Source organism: Phyllobates terribilis, unplaced genomic scaffold, assembly GCF_046119375.1.
Source record: "Phyllobates terribilis strain yellow unplaced genomic scaffold, ASM4611937v1 Scaffold_1__5_contigs__length_1240528914, whole genome shotgun sequence".
Classification (NCBI taxonomy): Eukaryota; Metazoa; Chordata; class Amphibia; order Anura; family Dendrobatidae; genus Phyllobates; species Phyllobates terribilis.
In genome coordinates, this window is record NW_027362761.1 from 613,704,081 (window position 1) to 613,726,046 (window position 21,966).

The 21,966-nt window shown below is 48.2% G+C and overlaps 1 pseudogene; it reads left to right on the forward strand.

Annotated features, from left to right (window-relative positions):
- The window catches only part of LOC141153319 (uncharacterized), a 46,720-nt pseudogene that overhangs the window by 14,973 nt on the left and 9,781 nt on the right, over nt 1-21,966 (forward strand).

The following is a 21,966-nucleotide window of genomic DNA, read 5'->3' on the forward strand; positions in this document are numbered from 1 at the left end:
AAAACTCATCCTGCAAAAAAAATCAAGTGGTCCTACAGCTCTGTCAATGGAAAGAGTAATCCATGCCGGCTCTCAGAATGTAGTGATGCAAAACGATGAGCCAGACTTATTTTTTTTTCTCAACAGTCTTTGCCCCAAACCCCATATTATCATTCGCTGGAACCCCGAGGTGCGCCCCTGGAGGTGCTCCCCTGGAGGTGCGCCCCATGGAGCACTAGCACACACGTCACTCAGCTTTCCCCAAGCACCTGATGCAATAGGTACTATTCTTGCATTCTGGCATGCACAGATTAACACAACCAGGTTATACTTTTCCTCTTTGAGGTTGTGGATACATTTAGAGCAGCAAGAAAAAAAACGTATTAAATTTTCGATTTAATCCCTTTACGACATTTGACGCTGGTTTACGTTATGGTCGGGAAGGGGGTCCCACAAAATGATGCAAATTTTCGTAATGGGGATCATGCAGGCACAGGACCAGTGCCCGCACGATCGTCACCGGGAACTCGGGGCTATATAACTCAGTAAATGCCACAATTGATAGCGATCGCAGAATTTAGAAGAGAGGGAGGGAGCTCCCTCTCCCTTCAGATCAGCGCCCCATGACATCATCGCAGGGGCCTGATAGTTGCCATAGCAACAGAAGGTCATCATGACGACCTCTGGGTCAGCCTGCTAAGGCAAGCCTGTTAAACCAGGAGCACGGACTAAGAGGCTTCTGTCAGAGCAGCACTGACCGGTACAAAGCATTACAATGCAGTATACGAGCGATCAGAGTGATAAAAGTTAAGATCCCATAGAGGAACTAAGTAAAAAACATAAATAAAAAAAGCAAATAAAAATAAAAAACCATAAAAAAAAAATCATTAAAAAAAGAAATAAAAAATACGAAACAAATAGGCATATTCCTGCAAAAAAAAAAATACACTTATTTAGCATCGCTGCGCCAAGAACTCAATCTATAAAACTGTCACACTATTTAACCCCTTCAGTTAACGCCGTATTAAAAATTAATAAAAAATGTGGCAAGAATCGGTGCTTTTTCATCATACCGCCGAAAAAAAGTAGAATAAAACGCGATCAAAAAGACTAATGTAAATAATAATGATATCACTGAAAACATCATCTTGTCCAGCAAAAAAACAAGTCACCATACAGCTCTATCAGTGGAGAAATAAAAAAGCTATAGCTCTCAGAATAAAGCGATGCAAAAATAATTATCATTTCTATAAAATTGTTAGTGTAAAAGCAGCAAAATGTAAAAATATTATATAAATGTGATATCGCTGTAATCGCACTGACCTGAAGAATAAAGCTGCTTATCAATATCACCACACGTGGAACGACATAATTAAAAAAAAAAATAAAAAAATCCTGAATTGTTGTTTTTTGTTTTTTTCTGTCTCCCAAAAATCAGAATAGAAAGCAATAAAAAAAATGTCAATAGTCCGAAAATGGTACCAATAAAAACGTCAACTCGTCCCTCAAAAACATGACTCCATCGGCCGAAATATGGAAAAATTATAGCTATCAAAATATGGCGATGCAAAAACTATATTTTGCAAAAAAAAAAAAAACGTGTTATAGTGAGTGACAGCAGCCAACCATAAAAACCCTTTATAAATCTGGTATCGCTGTAATCGCACCGACCCGAAGAATAAAGTCGTCTAATCACTTATACCGCACGAGGAACAGCGTAAAAAATAAATAAAACCAATTCTTCACCTGCTGTTGATTTGTACATTCTGCTTCCTTAAGATCACAGTAAGGCTCGACGCACATTTATCCTGCGCTCTGCGCTGAGCGCTTACACCAGGGTTTCCGTGTAAATCTGTGAAATACGTGATTCAGACAGAACCCCGGCAGAAGATTCCCTATAATGAGGCAGATGGAGGCACTGTGGACACCGTCTGTCCTGTGATCCCACGGTGTTCGTCTTTTTAGGCGTGCATAAAAGCGCAGTTAGCCACAGTTTTGTGCACTTCTGAAAAGAAAGACACCGCTGAACAGAGGCCAGAATACGCTCCCACATCCAAATGTTCCTCTCCCTTCTGAGCTCTAGTGTGTGCCTAAATCGTCCACGTTTGGCATTTCTTTAGCGAGGAGATCCCGCCTAATTTACGGGTCCATGTCTCCGAAAGCACGAGCTGGACACAATGAACGGGCACTATAATGTATTGAGCACTACACTGTACTGGACACTACTATGGCAGATTTGCAATTTTCACTCAGCACCATCCACTGTACTTGTTTCTGGAAAACACCCATGGAGTCAAAATCGTCACTACACCTGTAGATAAATTCTCAGAGGGGTGTAATTTCCAAAATAGGGTCACCAGAGAGGGGATTCTGCTCTTCTGGCACTTAGGGGCTCTGTATATGGAGTCCGCAAACTATTCTAGGATAATTTGTTCTCCGAGAGTCAAATAGCGCTCTGTCCCTCCCGAGTCTCGCCGTGTGGCTAATCAGTACTGTACAGACACATATGGGGTATGTCTAAGTTCAGCAGAAATTGCGTGATACATTTTGGTGCCATTTTTACCCATTTCTCCATGTGAAAATGTAAAATTTGGGGCTAAAACAACATTTTTGTGGCAAAAATGTAATTATTTTTTCTTCACTGCCCAATGCTGTAAGATTCTGTGACCAATCTGTGGTGCCAATATGATCACTGCACCCCTATATTAATTCATTAGGATGTGTAGTTTGTAAAATGGGGTCACTTATGGGGGGGTTATACGGTTCTGGCACCCTCAAACCATTCCAGCAATATCTGAACTCAAATATGGTACTTCTTCCCTTCTGAGCTTTTCACTCAAAAGTAGTTTCCCCCCACATTTTGAGTATTGGTGCACTCAGAATAAATTGCACAACAAATTATACCGTTCATTTTCTCCTATTATCTCTTTTGAATATTAAAAACTTTGCTGCAGAGGAGTCACCGTAGAAATTAGGGCAGATCTACAATACACGTTGTCCTCCTTGGATCTGACCATGCGTTTCTCTTGATAAGGTATTACACAGGGTCTTATCTAGACCCCCTCGTCCCTTCCTCTGGTGATATAAGAGGAGGATGTCTGATCATATGCATGGAGGTCCATAGTTTTGGACATAATTCTATTTTAGGTCATATTTTCCCATAGGAAACTCCAGGTGGAATAATATGACCACCATATTTCCAATCGTACATAACTATGATATATCCATAATTCGAGGTGATATTGCATTTCTATGGTTTTCCACTGTTGAATAAAATAGTAGTTAAAGCCATAGAAGCAATTGGGTTCCTCGAGCACAGATCTATTCATGGATGGTTTTGACATCAGATATGATACATATGGCAGGGTGAATATTGCATTTGGTGCTATGTGACTTTCCTTATTTAAAAAAATGACAAAATGTTTTAAGACTCCATGTCTGGCAAAAGTATGTGACCCTTTGCTTTCAGTATGTGGGTATGTGGTGTGACCCTTGTACAGAAATAACTGCATCTACACATTTCCGGCAACTGCTGATGAGATCTGCACATCGGATGGAGGAATTTTAGCTCATTCCTCCCTACATAAGAGCTTCACCTCTGTTATGTTGGTGGTTTTCTCCCATGAACTGATTGCTTCTGGTCCATCCACAACATTTCCATAGGATTAAGGTCAGGACTGTGACTTGGTCATTCCAAAACATTAACTTTATTTTTCTGTAACCAGTGTATTGTAGAACGACTTGTGGCTTTGGCTCGTTGTCTTGCTGTTTTCTTGACTTTCAGCTCATGGACAGATGTTTGGACATTTTCATTTAGAATTTGCTGGAATAATTCAGAATTCATGGTTCCATTAGTGACGGCGGCTGTCCTGGCCCAGATGTAGCAAAAAAAGGCCCCAACCATGATAGCACCACCATGTATCATAGATGTCTGAGAGCAGTAGTTTTCTCTTTGAATCCTGACCATGCACACCATTGTTGTTCAGTGATTTCCTGATGGTGGACTCATGAACATTAACTAATGTGAGAGAAGCCTTTATCTGCCTAGAGGTTATCCTGGGTTCCTTTGTGACATTGAGGCATATTATATGCTATGCTCTTCAAGTGATCTTTGCTGGTCGACCGGTCATAGGAAGGATAATATTGGTCTTGAATTTCTTCCATTTGTACATAATCTGTAGTATTGAGTGAATTTGTTTGGAATTTCAAATTCGGGTTCGCGTTCGGGGTTCCGGTTTGTTCGCTCAAAAAAAATCGGCTCTGCCCACAAACGTCCCTGATTTGCCACACTGTCACGCAGACGAACCCCAATTTGAAATGCTGAACAAATTCGCTCAACACTAATAATCTGTCTGATCGTCAATTGGTGGAGTCCAAACTCTTTAGAGATGGTTTAGTAACATTTTCCAGCCTCATAAACACCAACAATCTGTTACGGATCTGGGTGGTGGAACCTCTGTGCTGCGGTGCAAGGAGGGACCAGAGGGGAGTGTCTAAGTATCTACTCGGCCCGACCAAGGTCACACGGCGGCTCAGTCGACTCCGTGAACCGGGGAGGAACCGAGCAGAGGGACCAGGTGCCACTCTGGGACCAACCTAGTATGAGAGCAGGTGACTCCCGCGGGTCAGAAGGCAGGAACTGACCGGTACAGAGGGTGAGCACGGCAGGCAGGCTGACGGGTGGTCCGGGTAGACAAGCAGGCTGATTCGGCTGATAGCCAGACGGGTGCTCCGGGTAAGCAGTGTTATGGAGACCCTCTTTGTTTTAAGGAGAACTTTGGAATAGACAGCAAAGGGTCTTCACATTGCCAGTGAGATTCAAATTAAGATACTTCATCGATGAAGGAAGAGAGACAGAATGCATGTGACATGCATTGTCAGCAGGTAGAGTCTTCTGGTGTGGCAACAAAGACTCACCATATTAATTAGCTAGACAGAACAGAACTTCATTGTTACATATAGCTGAACAGAAAACCGAAATAGACTTATAAGTAACAAATTTCCCTTGGCCCAGCGTAAACCTTCTTGTCAAGGACTTTACAGGAAACAAGTATCTTAGTCAGACATTCCACAATGTAAAATTAGAAAACACTCAAGCAGACTTCAGACATAGAAAAAATATAATTTTTTTTTTCTAAATTAATAATGATATCTAGATATTAACAAAAATTAACCACAATAGCAGGCAGGCGGGCACAACAGGTAACTGGCAGGTGCTTCCAGGTAAGCAGGCTGGCGGGCACGGCCGGTAACAGGCAGGTGCTTCCAGGTAAGCAGGCGGGCAGACACGGCAGGTAACAGGCAGGTGCTTCCAGGTAAGCAGGCGGGCAGGCACGGCAGGTAACAGGCAGGTGCTTCCAGGCGGGCAGAGCCCATAGACAGACTGGTGGACTGGACTGTAGACAGACTGTCGGGCTGGAAAGTAGTCAGACTGCCAGACTGGACTGAAGATCCAACTGGCGGACAGGACTAACTAGCAGAGGACCTGAGGGCTGAAGCAAAGTAAGTATCACAGAGCAACAACCTTGCACAGGCACCTCCATATTGGAGGAGGTGCCTTTTATAGGGTAAGCCCTCTGGCCATTGGCCGGGGACTTTTTAGGACGGCGCGAGCAGCCCCTTTAAGAGGGAGGGAGCGCGCGCGCCCTAAGCACAGAGCCAGGGAAGCTGCGTGCACCAGCAGCAGGGAGGCCGGAAGACGCTGGAGCAGGACCGTGGCGTTAAGGGGGACGGCGTCTCTGCCTGGTAGGGGGCAGAGACGCCGATGCTACAGTACCCCCCCCCCCCTTTGCGCCCCCTCTTTTTCAGGCCAGCAAGAAATTTTTTAAGAAGAAGAGGGGCATGGATGTTCTCCCTGGGTTCCCAAGACCTCTCCTCCGGGCCAAACCCCTTCCAATCCACTAGAAAAAAGGTTTTTCCTCTTACCCTTTTGGTGGCCAAAATGTTCTCTACTTCATAGACGTCCTCAGCGGAGACTGGAGCTGGAGTGGTACCTGGATCGTCAGAAAAAGAATTAAGAACAACTGGTTTGAGGAGAGATACGTGGAAGGAGTTGGGAATCCGTAAGGTTGGCGGGAGTTTTAGCTTGTAAGTCACGGGATTGATTTGCTGGAGAACCTTAAACTGGCCGATGAACCGCGGACCCAACTTAAAATTCCATTGTATGAGCCGAACATGTTTGGAGGAGAGCCAGACCCTGTCTCCCGGATGGAAAAGAGGCGGATCCAGACGTCTCTTATCGGCATGTTTCTTCATCCGTTCAGAGGACTGAAGAAGCGTGGATCTAGTGTCTTCCCAAATAGTAGAAAATTCGCTGACCAGAGACTCCGCGGCACGATTGTCCACTGAAGCGGAGACGGGAAACGGGATCCGGGGGTGTTGACCGTAGACCACAAAGAATGGGGATTTGGAAGAAGACTCACTCTCATGGTTGTTATAGGAGAACTCGGCCCATGGTAGGAACTCAACCCAATCATTATGGTGAGCAATGACGAAATGCCAGAGAAAGCTGGTAAGGACCTGGTTGATACGTTCCACTTGACCATTGGACTGAGGGTGATAAGCAGAGGAGAAATCCAGGGTGACATCCAGCAGCTTACACGTAGCTCTCCAGAAGCGCGAAGTGACTGGACCACGCAATCAGACACAATGTGGAGGGGTAGGCCGTGGAGACAAAAGATGTGAAGGATGAAGTCCTTAGCCAGCACAGATGCGGGCGGGAGACCACCCAAATGACGGTACAACCGGCAGAAACAGGGAGATCCATAATAAAGTCCATAGCAATGTGTTGCCACGGAGCGGAAGGTACGGGTAGAGGCAGGAGACGGCCGGCGGGCAGATGCCTGGGAACTTTGTTACGGGCACAGGAGGAACAAACCGAGACGAAATCCGCAATATCCTTGCGTAGCGAAGGCCAACAGTAATGCCGGGCGATGAGCAGGAAGGTCTTCCTCTGGCCAGCATGGCTGGCTAGTTTGGACAAATGACCCCAGAGAAGAACCTTCTTACGATCCGGAACCGCTACAAAAGTCTTACCGGGTGGAAGACGAGACAGGTCAAACGGGGCCACGGTCATTACTCTGGAGGGGTCGATGATATGCAGAGGCTCCTCCTCTTGGTCGGAGGACAGGAATGAGCGGGATAGAGAGTCGGCTTTAACGTTCTTGTCAGCAGGGCAGTAATGTAGAGAAAAGCAGAATCGGGCAAAGAACAGAGACCACCGGGCCTGACGCGGATTGAGTCTCTGGGCGTTTTGTAGATAGGCCAGGTTTTTGTGATCTGTGTAGATGATCACCGGGTGCAGAGCCTCTTCCAGCAGGTAGCGCCACTCCTCCAGCGCAAATTTGATGGCAAGCAGCTCACAATCTCCTATGGAGTAGTTGTGCTCGAACGAGGAGAAGAGCTAGGAGAAGAAGCCGCAGGTTACCATTCTCCCAAACAGGGATTTCTGGGTGAGCACCGTTCCGGCTCCGGAGGAGGAAGCATCAACCTCCAGGAAGAACTGCTTGTTGCAATCTGGACGGTGCAGCACAGGGGCGGAAGAGAAAGCTTGTTTTAGGGAGACGAAGGCCTCCTCCGCTTCAGAGGTCCATTCCTTGGGATTTGCTCCCTTACGGGTGAGCGTGGAGATAGGAGTGGTCCGGGAGGAGAAATGAGGAATGAAGAGGCGGTAATAATTTGCGAAGCCCAGGAATCGCTGAATATCCTTCAACCCCTCCGGTCGGGGCCATTTTAAGACAACAGAAACCTTCTCGGGATCCATCCGAAGACCAGTCTCGGAGATAATATATCCCAGGAACGGAAGGGAAGTCTGCTCGAAGAGACATTTTTAAAATTTTGCATACAGACGATTCTGCCGGAACCTTAGCAGAATCTGACGAACATTCCTCCGGTGTGAGGGCAGATTCGGAGAGAAGACCAAGATATCGTCCAGGTACACCACTACGCAAGAATAAAAGAGGTCACGGAAAATGTCATTAACTAGCTCCTGGAAGACAGCTGGGGCATTACAGAGACCAAAGGGCATCACGCGGTATTCATAGTGACCGTTCCGGGTGTTGAATGCCGTCTTCCACTCGTCTCCCTGGTGGATCCGGACCAAACTGTACGCCCCACAAAGATCGAGCTTGGTGAAGACCCTCGTGCCTTTAAGTCAGTCGAACAGCTCCGAGATGAGAGGCAGGGGGTACTTATTTTTGATGGTAATTTGGTTAAGCCCCCAGTAATATATACACGGCCGTAGCTAGCCGTCTTTCTTTTCAACGAAGAAGAATCCTGCTCCAGCCGTGGTAGTAGATTTCTGAATGAATCCCCTAGCAAGATTCTCCTTGATGTACTCAGACATGGCCCGGGTCTCAGCCAGCGACAAGGGGTAGATATGCCCGCGGGGAGGTGAAGCGCCAGGTACCAGGTGGATGGGGCAATCATACGGCCTATGAGGTGGTAGTGTCTCGGCTTCCTTCCTGTCGAAGACGTCGCATAGGACCAGTAGGGTGCCGGCAGACCGGGTAGATTAGCCAGAGTAGACGGAGGTCGAGCCGGGCGAACCGGAAACAGGCAGGTCTCATGGCAATCCTGCCCCCAAAGGAGCACCTCACCGGATCGCCAATTCAGAATGGGTTCATATTTCTGTAGCCAGGGTAGACCTAGCAAAAGGGAGTGAGAGAGTCCGGAAAGCACATGGAAGGAGATCCTCTTCGAGTGCAGCATTCCCACCTGAAGGGTTACAGGCTCTGTGACGAGCAAGATGGTCACCGGAAGGAGTCTTCCATCCACGGAAGCAACTGCCAATGGTTCGGCCAGACGCTTGGTGGGAATCTGATACTTCTCTACAAGGGACTGAGAAATGAGATTCCCAGCGGCTCTGGAATCCAGGTGGGCGGTTTCAAAGAAGCGTGTCTCGCCACAGGAAATAGAAACGGATATAGTCAAGGACGGAGAGGATTTACTCTTGCCTAGGATGACCTCTCCGAGCGGTCCTAGACACTGGAGTTTCCCGGCTTCACCGGACAGGAACGGATCAGATGCTCCACAGTAGAAACAGCTCCCCTCGGCGCATCTCTTGGCGAGACTTGACCATCTTGGTCTGGTCAATCTGCATGGGTTTGAGCGAGCGTGCCCGGGGAGTTGCTGGTTGGGAGGCAGGTTCCTGGAAAACAGGTGCGAGACGAGGAAATCTTATCTCCCGGGTAGTCTCCTTAACTCGTTCCAAGAAACGGTTGTCAATCTGGGTAGCTAGTGACACCAGGTCGTCCAGGGTGGAAGGAATGTCCCGGCCGGCTAACTCGTCCTTGATCCGTCCGGAAAGACCCTTCCAGAAGGTGGACACCAGGGCCTCGTTGTTCCAGGCAAGCTCCGAAGCGAGGATACGGAACTGTATGGAAAACTGGCCCATGGTGAGACTCCCTTGGCGGAGACGGAGCAGTGAGGAGGCAGTAGAAGTCCTTCGTCTGGGCTCATCGAAGACCTTCCGGAAGACAGAGAGGAAAGCCGGAAGATCGGACACCAGGGAATCCCCTCTCTCCCATAGAGGATTTAGCCATGCCAATGCTTCCTCGGTGAGGTGAGACATGATGAACGCCAGCCACCTTGGCCCGGTCGGAGGGAAACTGATGTGGCAGGAGTTCAAAGTGCAGTGTGCACTGATTTAGGAAGCCCCGACATAGGCTGGGGTCACCTCCAAAAGGAGTGCCTGTGGCCCTGCTGAGGGGTTATGGAGCCCAGGTGGCTGAGAGCCGCCTTCAGCCTGCATTGTTCTCATCTCTCTGCAGTTCCTGGTCAGGATGATGGCTGCTCCGAGGGTCCGGACACTTTCAGGCTCAGAGGACAAACTCCCGCAGGTGTAATCAGCTTATGCAATTTTTGGAGAAAAAGACGGTGATTCACACAGCGGAGAGATAGATAGATATAGATTTTTTAAAAAAATATTTCCATGTCACTAATTTTTTTAGGGGACTTGAACCTGCAGTTGTGTGAGGTGACAGGAGGGGGCAGCATAGGTCTGTGCTTCTCCTGTAATCTCACCTGACGTCACACAGATCCTGCAATGTGTGTGTATAGCCTGTATACAGAGCAATGGAGAATGGCTGATACCAGAGAGAACAGAGCACAGCAGGCGCCTCCTCACTGAAAGAGCTGATGACGTAATGGTCATTGGTGACACGATCTCTTGAGCTCCGCCTCCTGATCACATGGCGGTGACGTCACCACAGGTCCCTCCCCACTTCTCTCCTGAGCTCCGCCCCCTGATCACATGGCGGTGACGTCACACAGCTCCTTCACCACTTCTCTCCTGAACTCCGCCCCCTGATCACATGGCGGTGACGTCACCACAGCTCCTCCCGCTCTCAGTGCAGCAGCTCCGTCCTGGTTGTGCGCAGCTCTTGCTCTCTGGTATCAGCCAGCAGCAGGTTTCCGCTTCCCGCCATTCCGGTGAGATTACAGGGAGGGTTTGTGGTGAATCTGTGAGAGGAGAGTGTGGGGTGAGATCAGAGCTGTTCCTGTGGCTCCCTGTACTCAGCCGGTAGTCGCTGTGACCCCTGGACGCAGTATGGGGGGCTCCGCCTCTATAGGTCGTCTGGTGGTCGCCCGCTTCCTCCGGCCTCAGTGATTTCTTGTGAGTTGTGTCATTTTCAGTCTGTCTTCTTTCATTGCTGAGGCCGCGGGGTCAGGAGGGGGCGGCCGACCCTCCAGCGTCATGGCTGTGCTGTAAGCTCAGTATGGATGGGGTCGCTGTGCACCTGCTCTATATACTGTGTATACACACAGTAGCTGATGTCAGACAGGCCTTTGGTTGCTTAGAGGTGATCTTGGGCTCCTTTGTGATCTCGCAGTGATGTCTGTTGGTCGTCCGCTCCTGGGGACGGGAATAATCCTCTGGAATTCCTCCATTTGTATACAGTCCGTCTGACAATGAGTTAGTGGAGTCCACACTCTTTGGAGGTGGTTTAGTAAAACCTTTTCCAGCCTGAGGAGCATCAACAACTTTTCTGAGGTCCTTAGACATCTCCTTTCTTCGTGCCATGATATGATCCTCTTTCTCACACGTGCTCTAATGATCGGGTTTTGATAGTTCCCTGTTGTTTATATATAACAGGTCGCCCACTTGCACCTGATTGTCCTCCCATTGATTGAAGACACCAGACTAATTCCACCTGCAAATGATCTGCTAATCCTGAAGGTTCACATACTTTTGCCTCACAGAAATGTGACATGGGCTTTGTCATTTTTAGGGTATGTGCACACGATGCAGAAATGAAGCAGAAAATTTCTGCATCATTTCTGCATCTCCCTGACAGAAAAAACGCATGCGGATTGTACATGCAGATTGTGCATGCGTTTTTCCTGCAGAATACATGCGGATCCACATGCAGATTCACATGCGTTTCCGCATGCAGATTGACAAGCGCTTTCCAGGCGATTTTAGCATCACCTGGAAAGTGCTTGACAACTAGGTCACACTGTATAAATCCATGCAAACAGCATAGATTTATATAGTGTGACCCGAGAGAGTGTATATACTTACCTCCGATGGCCCGCGCTGTCCTTACACTCCGTTCTCCCGGCTGCCGGCAACTTTGAATTGAAAGACCTGCCGACGTCAGCGTCACATGACCCGTCACATGACTCTGACGTCAGCGCAGGTCCTTCAACTCACTGCAAGTGCCGGGAAGCAAGCACGAGCGCTGCGCGGGCCGACAGATGGTAAGTATATATATATTTTTTATTTTATTCTTGTTTTACAGCTTTTTTTAATGGTACCTGGGTGCGGATGAGACTCTCCTCTCCTCCACACCCGGGTACCATCCGCACATTAGAACGCGCCAATAACGCAAGTACAGATGCAGTCTTGCGGAATTGGCGCGTTCTAATGCAAGTCAATGGCGCCGAAAACGCCGCGTTTACGCAAAATTAATTGACATGCTGCATATTTTTGAGCGCAGCGTTTATGCTGCGGAAAAATCCGCATCATGGGCACAGCACATGCGGATTTCAATTGGGGAACATTGCTGCCCTTCTACCATGCGTTTTTCATGCGTTTCCGCGGCGTTTACGCAACTGCAAAAGCGCCGCGGAAACGCATTAAATACGCATCGTGTGAACTCAGCCTTATCATGGAAAATAATCCAAATATTTTTGACTAATTTCTTTGATTTGGTTGTTAATCTACTTTTAGGACTTGTGTGAAAATCTGATGTAGTTTTAGGTCCAATTTATGCAGAAATCTAGAAACTTCTGAAGGGTTCACAGTCAAGCACCAATGTATATTACAATCACTGACTGAAGAAGGTAAAGACCCTTACCGGGGGTCGTCCCCAGTTCATATAATTGCAAAGTGTTTGTAAAATGAAGCAATTTTGCAGTTTACCTCTCTTTAACCCCTTAGTGCTGTACGCATCATGAGTAGCTGTCACTTTGTGCCCCGTAACAGATGCTGATCTGACCTGAACTTACAGATTCGCATGTGTCTCACATGAGGCAATAAGTTCATATCAGGAGACCCGCGGTCAAGTCCGGTCCTTGCAGTCTGTATATCGACTGAGAAATGCACTCGTGTGAACCCTGCCTTAGAGTCTGCTCACACTGCTGTGCAGCTGACTGGATCGCGGGATCTGGACAGATTTTATCTAGTCCCCCTGCCCTTTTCTAATGCTGAAAAGGCAAAGTTGTCTCTGTTAGCAGCCTTTGAGGATATTCAGTTTGGCCCAGCGGTACAGCCATGCTGCCGGTCTGAACTGTCAAACTGCGCACCATCACCGGGAACCAGTAAGCTGGGAGGTGGAGAAGAGGCGTGATCCTGAAGAAACATCAGAAAACCCCATACACATTAGATGGCTATCGGCAGTACAATCTTTTGACTGACAACTACAGGGGGGAAAATAAGTATTTGATTCTCTGCTGATTTTGCAGGTTTTCCCACCTACAAAGTATGGAGAGGTCTGTAATTTTTATCGTAGGTCACTTCACCTGTGAGAGACAGAATCTAAAAATAATTCAGAAAATCCCATTGTATGATTTTTACATAATTAATTTGCATTTTATTGCATGAAATAAGTATTTGATACAATAGAAAAACAGAACTTAATATTTGGTCCAGAAACCTTTGTTACAATTACAGAGGTCAGACGTTTCCTGTTGTTCTTGACCAGGTTTGCACGCACTGCAGCAGGGATTTTGGCCCACTCCTCCATACAGATCTTCTCCAGATATTTCCGGTTTTGGGGCTGTCGCTGGACAACATTAAGTTTCAGCTCCCTCCAAAGATTTGCTATTGGATTCTGGTCTGCAGACTGCCTAGGTCAGGGGTCTCAAACACGCGGCCCCTCCGGCTGCTTCTTGTGGCCCGCAGGCACAGACCCCGTAACGATCGTGGCTCTCTCCAGCAGCCGCCGACATCAGCGCTGTAATGCAGTGTATTGCCGCGCAGAGACCGGCTCTCTGCACAGCAATACCAGTGTCAGCCGCCGGCCTATCAGAGGCCAGTACCTGACATCTGCGCATGGCAGTGACATCATACGCTGCTGCAATGTCTGCAATATGGGGGACCTGGAGGGGAGACCGTGTCTGCAATATGGGAGACCTGGATGGGGGACCATGTCTGCAATATGGGAGACCTGGATGGGGGACCATGTCTGCAATATGGGGGACCTGAAGGGGAGACCATGTCTGCAATATGGGGGACCTGGAGGGGAGACCATGTCTGCAATATGGGGGACCTGGAGGGGAGACCATGTCTGCAATATGGGGGACCTGGAGGGGAGACCATGTCTGCAATATGGGGGACCTGGAGGGGGGACCATGTCTGCAATATGGGGGACCTGGAGGGGGGACCATGTCTGCAATATGGGGGAGCTGGAGGGGAGATCATGTCTGCAAGATGGGGGACCTGGAGGGGAGACCATGTCTGCAAGATGGGGGACCTGGAGGGGAGACCATGTCTGCAAGATGGGGACCAGTTCAAAAGGTGTATAGAAAATAAAATGGTATCACTAAAATTGTCACTTTGTCATGCAAATAATGCGGCCCCCTAAATTAAATGTTTTTCCGTGTGCAGCCCATATGCCCAGCTGAGTTTGAGACCCCTGGCCTAGGCCATTCCAGGACCTTGAAATGCTTCTTACGGAGCCACTGCTTAGTTGCCCTGGCTGTGTGTTTTGGGTCATTTTCGTGCTGGAAGACCCAGCCACGACTCCTCTTCAATGCTCTTACTGAGGGAAGGAGGTTGTTGGCCAAAATCTCGCGATACATGACCCCATCCATCCTCCCTTAAATACGGTGCAATCGTCATGTCCCATTTACAGAAAAGCACCAGCAAAATATGATGTTTCCCCATCATGCTTCACAGTTGGGATGGTGTTCTTGGGGTTGTACTCATCCTTCTTCCTCCAAACAAGGCGAGTGGAGTTGATACTAAAAAGCTCTATTTTGGTCTCATCCGACCACATGACCTTCTCCCTTGCCTCTTCTGGATCATCCAGATGGTCATTGGCAAACTTCAAACTGGCCTGGACATGTGCTGGCGTGAGCAGGGCGACCTTGCGTGCCCTGCAGGATTTTAATCCATGACGGCGTACTGTGTAAGTAACGGTAATGTTTGAGTCTGTTGTCCCAGCTCTCTTCAGGTCATTGATCAGGCACTGCCGTGTAGTTCTTGGCTGTTTCCTGACCTTTTTCAGGATCATCCTTACCCGACGAGGCGAGATCTTGCATAGAGCCCCAGACCGAGGAAGATTGACAGTCATCTGTTTCTTCCATTTTCTAATAATTGTGTCAACAGTTGTTGCCTTTTCGCCAAGCTGCTTGCCTATTGCCTATTGTCCTGTAGCCCATCCCAGCCTTGTGCAGGTCTACAATTTTGTCCCTGGTGTCCTTAGACAGCTCTCTTGTCTTGGCCATGATGGAGAGGTTGGAGCGTGATTGAGTGTGTGCACAGGTGTCTTTTATACAGGTAGCGAGTTCAAACATGTGCAATTAATACAGGTAATGAGTGCAGAGTAGGAGGACTTCTTAAAGAAAAACTAACAGGTCTGTGAGAGGCAGAATTCTTGCTGGTTGGTAGGCGATCAGATACTTATTTCTTGCAATAAAATGCAATTTAATTATTTAAAAATCATAAAATGAGAATTTCTGGCTTTTATCGTTAGAATCTGTCTCTCACAGGTGAAGTGTATCTACGAGAAAAATTACCGACCTCTTCATTCTTAGTAGGTGGGAAAACCTGCAAAATCGGCAGCGTATCAAATACTTATTTTGCCCACTGTACCTCCTCCTGACAACCCCTCCCAGGCTCCTCTGTGTTTGTTCCCCCAGCAGCTTCTCTGTGTCAAACTCAATAGTATATGAAGGAGATCAATAAATGCGCAATGTCATTAGTGAAAAGACTTGTGAGGGATGACTGTAAGTTATAATACGCATTAATGGAAAGAGATCACAATACAGGATCCGAATGTGAAGCCCTGAACATAGCAGAGAAGGTGGAAAAGGAAGAGTCTGCACCGGTACGGCCACCATATGAGGGAGAATTTATGTTCCAAAAGAAGTAGACGCTGTTCTTTAAGAGTAAAAATGAAGTTACAAACAAAGGGAACTAATGACAAACGCGTATAGGGAAGAATGACATTATCCCACTATGTTGTGCTAAATTGCTTGGGATTGAAATTCAGCCCAGTAGAACCAGGTCATTACTTCATAAAATTGATAGAAACACATTGTACTTCTGTAAATTGCTTATTTAGTGTGGTTTGCCATGGTTTTTAGAATGTAGGAAGTTACTGCATACTTTATATAATATGTATATATCTGAAATGAAGTGTGGGGAACAGGAAGGGGCCATGCACGTCTGTTTGGAGATAACGAATGGTGGAGGTCAGTGCTGAGAAGAAAGGAAATGTGAAAGCTGTGCATATTCTAGCCCTGACCGTATTGTTGGTATATAGTACTAGAAGATCGATGAGAGGGAAGAGCCTTGCACATGATATTTGCTGGGTAAGCCAAGTTAAGTGATGCACACAGGGAAAAAGGGAACTGTCCGTAACTGGGGCTAAAAGATGTCTAGTTAATGTTTAGATGACTTTTTAAAGATCTTTAATTCATTTAAAGAGGGAGCAGGGCCGTATATGCTACCGCGGCTGAGGACAGAATGAAAAATGTACAGTGTCTCCACCTTGGTGTAGTTCCCGAGGTGACTGTCCCCATTCAGAAAATATCATTCTGGCTCTTGATTACAGCGGGTCAGATCAGGAGACGAGGCTAAGGACACAGAGTGGAGAACGCACAGGAAAAGTCTGTTGTTGACGATCCACTTTTTGGTACAGAGTGTTATGAAACCCCAGAAACTTTTTTTTTTTATATACATTTATGCTGCTGATTTTCATTTAGTTAATGTATATCTTGTTGATGTGATCGGAGCCTTATTTACAGGATCCATCGGTTGTGGTTGGTGCCGTCTTGTAGATGTGATCGGAGCCTTAGTTACAGGATCCATCGCTTGTGGTCGGTGACGTCTTGTAGATGTGATCGGAGCCTTAGTTACAGGATCCACCGGTCGTTGCTGGTGACGTCTTGTAGATGCGATTGGAGCCTTAGTTACAGGATCCATCGGTCGTGGCTGGTGACGTCTTGTAGATGTGATTGGAGCCTTAGTTACAGGATCCATCGGTCGTGGTTGGTGTCGTCTTGTAGATGTGATTGGAGCCTTAGTTACAGGATCCATCTGTCGTGGTTGGTGTCGTCTTGTAGATGTGATGGAAGCCTTAGTTACAGGATCCATCGGTTGTGGTTGGTGACGTCTTGTAGATGTGATCGGAGCCTTAGTTACAGGATCCATCGGTTGTGGTTGGTGTCGTCTTGTAGATGTGATCGGAGCCTTAGTTACAGGATCCATCGGTCGTGGTTGGTGCCGTCTTGTAGAAGTGATCGGAGCCTTAGTTACAGGTTCCATCGGTAGTGCCTGGTGACGTCTTGTAGATGTGATCGGAGCCTTAGTTACAGGATCCATTGCTCGTGGTTGGTGACGTCTTGTAGATGTGATCGGAGCCTTAGTTACAGGATCCATCGGTCGTGGTCGATGACGTCTTGTAGATGTGATTGGAGCCTTAGTTACAGGATCCACCGGTCGTTGCTGGTGACGTCTTGTAGATGCGATTGGAGCCTTAGTTACAGGACCCATCGGTCGTGGCTGGTGACGTCTTGTAGATGTGGTTGGAGCCTTAGTTAAAGGATCCATCGGTCGTGGTTGGTGCCGTCTTGTAGAAGTGATCGGAGCCTTAGTTACAGGATCCATCGGTCGTGGCTGGTGACGTCTTGTAGATGTGATCGGAGCCTTAGTTACAGGATCCATCGGTCGTGGTCGGTGACATCTTGTAGATGTGATTGGAGCCTTAGTTACAGGATCCATTGGTCGTGGTTGGTGTTGTCTTGTAGATGTGATGGGAGCCTTAGTTACAGGATCCATCGGTTGTGGTTGGTGACATCTTGTAGATGTGATCGGAGCCTTATTTACAGGATCCATCGGTCGTGGTCGGTGACATCTTGTAGATGTGATTGGAGCCTTAGTTACAGGATCCATTGGTCGTGGTTGGTGTTGTCTTGTAGATGTGATCGGAGCCTTATTTACAGGATCCATCGGTCGTGGTCGGTGACATCTTGTAGATGTGATCGGAGCCTTATTTACAGGATCCATCGGTCGTGGTCGGTGACGTCTTGTAGATGTGATCGGAGCCTTAGTTACAGGATCCACCCATCTTGGCTGGTGACGTCTTGTAGATGTGATCGGAGCCTTAGTTACAGGATCCATCGGTCGTGGTCGGTGATGTCTTGTAGATGTGATCGGAGCCTTAGTTACAGGATCCATTGGTCGTGGTCGGTGATGTCTTGTAGATGTGATCGGAGCCTTAGTTACAGGATCCATTGGTCGTGGTCGGTGATGTCTTGTAGATGTGATCGGAGCCTTAGTTACAGGATCCATCGGTCGTGGTCGGTGACGTCTTGTAGATGTGATCGGAGCCTTAGTTACAGGATCCACCCGTCTTGGCTCGTGACGTCTTGTAGATGTGATCGGAGCCTTAGTTACAGGATCCATCGGTCGTGGCTGGTGACGTCTTGTAGATGTGATCGGAGCCTTAGTTACAGGATCCATCGGTCGTGGTCGGTGACGTCTTGTAGATGTGATTGGAGCCTTAGTTACAGGATCCATCGGTCGTGGTCGGTGACGTCTTGTAGATGTGATTGGAGCCTTAGTTACAGGATCCATCGGTTGTGGTTGGTGACGTCTTGTAGATGTGATCGGATCCTTAGTTACAGGATCCATCGGTCGTGCCTGGTGACGTCTTGTAGATGTGATCGGAGCCTTAGTGTCAGAGTTCATTTACAGGGAATCTGTTATATATAATAACGCTGTGGATAGAGCAGCGGCTGTAACCGCACTCCAGGCACTGATTGACAGTTATCCCTAATGCAGAACTGGATGTCAGTCAGTGCCGGGTGCTTGGTTACAATCTGTTGCTGGGAGGAATACAGTTAATTTCCTCCTGGCAGCGGGGCTCTCAGTGCGGGCACTGGGCAGGTTCAGAACTCGTATTATCTGCAGATTGACCCCATATCTGCAAGTTAATAGCATTTTTTTACATGACTGATTCCCTTTAAATAGTAGATAATTGCTCTGAATTGATCCCTAACAAGTCATCATTGCAATATTTGTATAGTATAAATGGATGAAGCCCATGAACGATATGTCCAAAAACTGTTTAAACTATAGTAAAAGTTACTGTTACTCGCTCATAAATTGTGAATGTGAACTAATTTATAGCTGATAAACATTTACATTTAATGATTGTCTTTTAATGAGGTTAGGTCCCGTGACCATCACTTAAATGATTGTTTACTCTGTAAATGAACTAGAAAGCTCAGAGAACCTGCTTCTCTTACTGCTCAGTGACTGCAGTTCTGTATCTCACTTCTTCTCCTTTATCATGAAGACGCCGGCAGGACGAGATCCCTCCAGCTGATCCCGTGCTCATCCCTCCTTCTCCTGAATGACCCCGAGGATGGACGAGGACGAGACCACCAGAAGATTATTACACGTCACCCTGGAGATCATCTCCCTGCTGAGCGGAGAGGTAACTCCTCTACATTTCTATCAGCTTTATTGTGTTATGTAACAAGTCCGACATCGGGAAGAGGAAATCCAGAAGAGGAAGAGAAGGATTCTTTACTGTAAGAGCAGTGATTGTGTGCAGCTCTCTGCCAGGAGGAGTTGTCATGGGGATTCCCTATAAGAGCCGTAGAGGGGCCTGGATGTCTGTCCTGAGTGTAATAATATTCCAGGTTATGGCCCCAGATTACTGGAGACGGTTATTGATCCCGGGATTTCTACTGATTGTCAGATCTGGAGTCGGGAAGGAATTCTTCTCCCTAAGTGTCTCTCTCCATACACAGGATTACACAATAGTGAGGAAGACACCGGGGGAGGGTGTGACTCCCATCATCCATCTCCAGGAGTCAGGAGGGCGGAGCCCAGGCCCCATCACAGATCCTCCCCCGCACTCCCCGATACATGAGAGGAAGAAGAAGATCCTAGAGCTCAGCAACAAGATGATTGAGCTGCTGAGCGGAGAGGTGACTGCTGGGACATTATACAGGACAGCACTGGAGGATTCTGGGTGATGAGCGGAGAGGTGACTGCTGGGACATTATACAGGACGGCACTGGAGGATTCTGGGTGATGACCGGAGAGGTGGCTGCTGGGGCATTATACAGGACAGCACTGGAGAATTCTGGGTGATGAGCGGAGAGGTGACTGCTGGGACATTATACAGGACGGCACTGGAGGATTCTGGGTGATGACCGGAGAGGTGGCTGCTGGGGCATTATACAGGACAGCACTGGAGAATTCTGGGTGATGACCAGAGAGGTGACTGCTGGGACATTATACAGGACAGCACTGGAGGATTCTGGGTGATGAGCGGAGAGGTGACTGCTGGGACATTATACAGGACGGCACTGGAGGATTCTGGGTGATGACGGAGAGGTGACTGCTGGGACATTATACAGGACAGCACTGGAGGATTCTGGGTGATGAGCGGAGAGGTGACTGCTAGGATATTATATAGGACAGCACTGGAGGATTCTGGGTGATGACCGGAGAGGTGGCTGCTGGGACATTATACAGGACGGCACTGGAGGATTCTGGGGGATGAGCAGAGAGGTGACTGCTTGGACATTATACAGGACAGCACTGGAGGATTCTGGGTGATGAGCGGAGAGGTGACTGCTGGGACATTATACAGGACAGCACTGGAGGATTCTGGGTGATGAGCGGAGAGGTGACTGCTGGGACATTATACAAGACAGCACTGGAGGATTCTGGGTGATGAGCGGAGAGGTGACTGCTAGGACATTATATAGGACAGCACTGGAGGATTCTAGGTGATGACCGGAGAGGTGGCTGCTGGGACATTATACAGGACGGCACTGGAGGATTCTGGGTGATGACCGGAGAGGTGACTGCTGGGACATTATACAGGACGGCTCTGGAGGATTCTGGGTGATGACGGAGAGGTGACTGCTGGGACATTATACAGGACAGCACTGGAGGATTCTGGGTGATGACCGGAAAGGTGACTGCTGGGACATTATACAGGACAGCACTGGAGGATTCTTTGTGATGACCGGAGAGGTGACTGCTGGGACATTATACAGGACAGCACTGGAGGATTCTGGGTGATGGCTGGAGAGGTGACTGCTGGGACATTATACAGGACAGCACTGGAGGATTCTGGGTGATGACCGGAGAGGTGACTGCTGGGACATTATACAGGACAGCTCTGGAGGATTCTGGGTGATGAGCGGAGAGGTGACTGCTGGGACATTATACAGGACAGCACTGGAGGATTCTGGGTGATGAGCGGAGAGGTGACTGCTGGGACATTATACAGGACAGCACTGGAGGATTCTGGGTGATGAGCGGAGAGGTGACTGCTGGGACATTATACAGGACAGCACTGGAGGATTCTGGGTGATGAGCGGAGAGGTGACTGCTGGGACATTATACAGGACAGCACTGGAGAATTCTGGGTGATGACCGGAGAGGTGACTGCTGGGACATTATACAGGACAGCACTGGAGGATTCTGGGTGATGAGCGGAGAGGTGACTGCTGGGACATTATACAGGACAGCACTGGAGAATTCTGGGTGATGACCGGAGAGGTGACTGCTGGGACATTATACAGGACAGCACTGGAGGATTCTGGGTGATGAGCGGAGAGGTGACTGCTGGGACATTATACAGGACAGCACTGGAGGATTCTGGGTGATGAGCGGAGAGGTGACTGCTGGGACATTATACAGGACAGCACTGGAGGATTCTGGGTGATGAGCGGAGAGGTGACTGCTGGGACATTATACAGGACAGCACTGGAGGATTCTGGGTGATGAGCGGAGAGGTGACTGCTGGGACATTATACAGGACAGCACTGGAGAATTCTGGGTGATGACCGGAGAGGTGACTGCTGGGACATTATACAGGACAGCACTGGAGGATTCTGGGTGATGAGCGGAGAGGTGACTGCTGGGACATTATACAGGACAGCACTGGAGAATTCTGGGTGATGACCGGAGAGGTGACTGCTGGGACATTATACAGGACAGCACTGGAGGATTCTGGGTGATGAGCGGAGAGGTGACTGCTGGGACATTATACAGGACAGCACTGGAGGATTCTGGGTGATGAGCGGAGAGGTGACTGCTGGGACATTATACAGGACAGCACTAGAGGATTCTGGGTGATGAGCGGAGAGGTGACTGCTGGGACATTATACAGGACAGCACTGGAGGATTCTGGGTGATGAGCGGAGAGGTGACTGCTGGGACATTATACAGGACAGCACTGGAGAATTCTGGGTGATGACCGGAGAGGTGACTGCTGGGACATTATACAGGACAGCACTGGAGGATTCTGGGTGATGAGCGGAGAGGTGACTGCTGGGACA